Raw genomic sequence first — 5,218 nt, 5'->3', positions numbered from 1 at the left:
AAGGGGCGTAATTGCCCTTTAAAATTGCAACAATTTCTCTCCATCCCATGACAAGATTGGTAGAATTGCAAGCTCTGTCATGCTCTTTCAAGTAAATTATCTTTAACACTGCAAAATTTCTCTCCGCCAACTTGCAAAATTAATAGAATTGCATGAAATGTGTAAGAAAATTGCATAATTTTCTCTCCATTGCATGGCAAAATGTTTAGAACTGCAAAAGTTTATCCCTGCCCCATGGCAAAACTTGTAGAATTGCATGAAATGTGTTATAAAATGTTTGTTTTTTCTCTGCCCCATGGTACAATTAGTAGAATTGCATAACATTTGTTGTAAAATTGCCACATTTCCTCTCTACCACATGGCATAATGTGTAAAATTGGAAATCTACGATGTCTAGAGGACCACAACAACAACAAAATTCCCGCTTGGTGGCCACTTGTTGGGGGGGGGGGCCCATCCAAATCTTATTTAGGGCCCCCAAAAGGCTACAGCCAGCCCTGCAGTTCTGGCTTGGTCTGAGTTATCTCCAGAGAAACTGCAGATCGCGCTCACAGAAAGAAAACTAAAAATAACTTACATTTCGGTTAATCGCTCAGCACTATTGCGCTCTTATCTCCAACCTGTCCATTTTCCAACCTCACCATGCATACACACCCTACTGTTGTTGTCCACCCAACTGCCTTTCAAAGCTTCCACACCTGACACATAGCGACCCCCTTTGGAAAGAGTCTATCCACATCCTCTGCATGAACACCCCTTTTTATTGACACTCTACCGTTACTGTTACTTCCCTCTGCCCAGGAGCCTCTGCAGAGCCTTCCTCCTTCCTCTGCTCCATCTCCAGACACACGCAGCCCATCAGGTCGCTGTCGGTGTAGATGCGGTTCCTCACCCCCAGGGTGGTGAGAAAGTTGGCACTGAGGGCTGTGTTCCGGGGGGCTCTGGCATTGTGCCTCCGCTGAGCCTTGCTCACCACCTGCTCCTGAGGGACCACGCTGCAACATGATCTAGGGTGACAGGCAGCCTGGAAGCCCTTCTTGAAGTTCTCATTGAAGTAGCCATAGATGATGGGGTTGATGCTGGAGTTGGAGAAGGCCAGCCAGTGGGAGAAAGGGAAGATGTAGCCTGTCAGAAGGTCCAGCTGGTCCCCTTCAGGTCTGGCGTAGTCTGTGAGGAGCATCAGGGTCCAGAGAGGCAGCCAGGACAGCATGAAGAGGAGGGCCACCACGATTAGCATCTTAACCACCTTGACTTTCCTCTGGGAGATGGGGGACTTGACGTCCGGGTGCCCCCTACTGGACAGAACAGCTGTAGAGTAGAGCTTGGCCCCAATGCAGCCATACATTATCATGATGAGAGCCAGGGGCATCAGATAGATGTGTGTGAACAGGACCATGGTGTAAACCTTCCTCATCTCCGGGTCAGGCCAGGTCTCATAGCAGTAGTAGAGAGGGTAGGTCTGGTTGTCACTGGATACCATGTAGTGACCCTCCTCTTGCTCCACCATCAGCATCACAGCCGACGGAAGCATGATAACCAACGCAAGAGCCCATACCAGCCCTATAGTTGCCTTAGCAACAAGAAGGGTTAGCTTGGGCTTAAAGGGGTAAACAATACAGCGGAATCTAACAGGAGAAAGGAGAGATAGATGAGAAGTGATTAAATGATTCATTTGAGCGATTTATCTGCCACATAGATTCAACGGTTTATTGTACAACATTAAGTATTTAACATGCATAGATGAGAGCCTCACTATCAACCTTCCAGTTCCCATGTGTAGATACTTTTTGGGGAGGGGACTTACCTGTCCACAGCGATGGCAACCAAGGTGAATACTGATGCACCCACTGATATCCCCTGTACCAGACCACTTAGCTTACACACTGCATTGCTAAAGGGCCAACCTGCAAAACATCAATAGCAACAAAAATAGTTTATTAGTGAGCTGCCAGACATATCAATAGCCACACTTTGAACAGGTGTTTTGACATGTTTGGTACATGTGAGTTTGGTATACGGGATTTGGTCAGAATAATGAAGGGGATAACAACTTCAGGAGCACTATATTCATGCTTTTGTACTTTTCAAACCTGTATGAAAGGTACAGAAATAAACTGTTAGACAAGAGTGGATAAAGTGGAGGAAATCTTTGTACCTGCCCAGCAAAATAATTTAGCCTTGAAAAGGTAATTATTTTAAGTTAAGCCTTCCTGACTGAGGGATTTTGTGGCAATGCATGTTTCACACTTTAGTAAATGTGGGGTTTTCTAAAAGCCCTTTTCCTGCCAAGACTCAAGTAATGTCTGTATTGATGTTGTAAAACATGAAGAGATTGTGAAGAACTGTCTAAAAAATGTTAAGTAATTCATCAGGCTGTCAAATGAAAGACAGCTGTGATCATCATGTTCAGGCCCACTACTATTCTCTGAGTTCTGAGACTCCAGCAAATATCCAAACATTAATCAGCAATTTCCGCAAATCCATGTGTAAACAGATAGCTATAAATAATAGTTTCAAAAAAGCCAAAATAACCGGATGGCGATCCAGCTCGTGGTTTGTGAGATGTGTGAAGATTCAGTACTGTAGGAATGAACTGATCTTAACCATTGCAAAGCTGGCTGGGCTGGTGTATGTGCAACCACATAGACATGTAGACCCGTGCTGAAACTGAATCATACATTACATGTGAATGAACACTAGTGATAGCTATAATTATGCTTCTTTCAAGGCACGAGTTGTTTTTCCTAATAATTATCATTACCAATAGCTAAAGGCAACTGGCCAATCTGTTATAAACAATAACTGTCTCTCGCTAAAGGTTGCATCATTATTTTCATCAAGGCCAACCGTAATCAATTCAAAGCATCATGCATTTATTAATTTATGGAATCATTATAGCAGTAGGGTAAAACTAACTCAGTGGCCTTGTGGTTAGTGTCCCCGCTCTGATATTTGAAGGTAGGGTGGTTCGAACCCAAGTTGAGTCATACCAAAGACTCTAAAAATGCCCCTGCGATAGACTAGCTTCCTGTCCAATGGGTGTACTTGTACATCAAGCTGCCTCATACTACAGAAACAGGAGATTGGCCATTCTTCTATAGCAGTAGGGTGTTACCTGTGATGAGGTTGTCCACCAGCGTGGTGGGGATGCAGAAGATGCCCACCAGCAGGTCACTGATAGCCAGATTGAAGATGAAGAGGTTGGTGACCGTCCGCATGTGACGGTTCCTCACAACAATGAGGCACACCAGGCCATTACCCACCATGCACAGCAGGAAGATGAACAGGTAGGCCAGGGTGTAGCTGGCTGCTATTGTCAGGGAGTGTTGGTAATAAGGTGAGAGCTTGACGCTAGAGACGGTGCAGCTGGAGTTGGTGTTGGTGCAGTTGGTGACGTTGGTGAGGTTTGTGGATAGTAAGAGGTCAGAGGTCATGTAAAGAGTAGTGGTCAGTTGAAGTTCCCATGTGTCCTCCATCTTCTTAGATCAGGAGGAAAGTATCAGGCATAGGCTAAAAAAAAAATATATATATACAGTATATATTTATCACATGAAAGTATTTGGTGTCGTTAAAAAAAAGTGTAATCACATTATCAGTCTTTTGTCACTTTGGTAAATTCAATTAATTTATTGACTAGTAGATCGATATGGTTGTCCAGTTGATCCAGTCCAATCCACTGTTGGGCCTCAGGGTAATGTACAGTATACAGCAGTGGAGGCTGCCGAGGGGAGGACGGCTCATAATAATGGCTAGAACTGAGAGAATGGAATGGCATCAAACACATGGAAACCATGGAAACTATGTGTTTAATACCGTTCTACTGAATACTCTCCAGCCATTAACACACGCCTGTCCTCCCCAATTAAGGTGCCACCAACCTCCTGTGGTGTACAGTATTGTAGCATATACAGTAGCCCCGACCGGGACTCAAACCTCAGTTCAGTGACTGTCAAACCAACACCTTAACTGTTACGGCAGGAAGTCCAAACCTCTTTACGAGGTCACTAGATGTTGGGTTAAGGTCGCTACATTATCTCCTTCCTTCAGGAGAGCGTGTCCCCACACTTTTCTATACCAAGTCTCACAGTTCTCCGATGGTCTCACAGTCTCCCACTTCTGACACCAATGTAGCCCCGACCGGGACTCAAACCCAGGTTATGTGACTTTCAAGCCAACACCTTAACTGTTATCCCAAGCGGGCCGGACCTCACGACGATGTCACAAGGTGTTGGGTTAAGGTCGCTACAGTATTTTCTAGTAACCGGCCACAATTTGGTCTGTTTGTAAGCTGTCTCCATCAAGCGACAATGCTATGCATAACAAGCCTCAATGAATTATGCAATTAGGTGACGGCAATGTTGTTGTAATTATAGCGAGACAGTGAATGTCGATTAAGGAATATGAGAACTTCTCTATGACAACCATTCATCTTGGATGGCATAACACCCATTCTACTTTACTGAATGCATTCTGTTTTTCAAAGGGGATGAGAGATGTGTTTGTGAAAGACATTGGCCTTATGATATGTCAACAGGGATGATTTACATAATAATTCAACAAGTCAGTTAGCTCTGATATCTCTGATTGCACCACATTCATTCATGACACTTTAACAATGATCTATTTAAATATGATATTATGCTTATGATATGCTTATCAAGTGAATAAAACTGTATAAACATACACAACCAATCATGAAACGTTTTTTAGATGTCAAAATGAAGCTTTCACTCAAAACCAAAAGCATTTCATTCAAACAATAAACAATGAAAGAATGTATAAACAATAAAATAATGTAACTATTTCTCACATTTCAATAAAATATTTAAAATAAATAAAGTGATTACAATAAGCCTATAAATATTTGGTGTTATTTCTCAACACATTAGCGAAGTGTTCACAGAGATATGCTGACATAGGAGTGAATCTCATTTTCACAACAGGTACATTTCAATGGATCAGAATTTTTAAATGGAATGGGATTTTCTTTTCTTTACGATAATTTTACAGAGTTATCATACTTTTTACTATTTAATTCGCCTTACATTTTCCGAAATAAAGTGAAAGCGCCTACCTTATCAAGATAATTCCGTTGACAAAGAAAGCCCTATACTAGACTTCAAATAGTAAAAATAAAGCCGTTGATGATTTATAGAATAAAGACCATATCTTAAGTGCCTTTTCAAAGACCTCCACCCGTGCAGTAACAGAAGAAAAA

The 5,218-nt window shown here is 42.5% G+C and overlaps 1 pseudogene; it reads right to left on the bottom strand.

Moving 5' to 3' along the window:
- Positions 1 to 657: 657 nt before the first annotated feature.
- On the bottom strand, positions 658 to 3,476 carry LOC112219852 (annotated as a pseudogene).
- Positions 3,477 to 5,218: the final 1,742 nt, after the last annotated feature.

This window comes from Oncorhynchus tshawytscha, linkage group LG20 (genome assembly GCF_018296145.1).
Source record: "Oncorhynchus tshawytscha isolate Ot180627B linkage group LG20, Otsh_v2.0, whole genome shotgun sequence".
In the NCBI taxonomy this organism is placed as follows: domain Eukaryota; kingdom Metazoa; phylum Chordata; class Actinopteri; order Salmoniformes; family Salmonidae; genus Oncorhynchus; species Oncorhynchus tshawytscha.
Note: the sequence above shows the minus strand (reverse complement) of the source record. Positions and strands in the feature narration are given on the sequence as shown.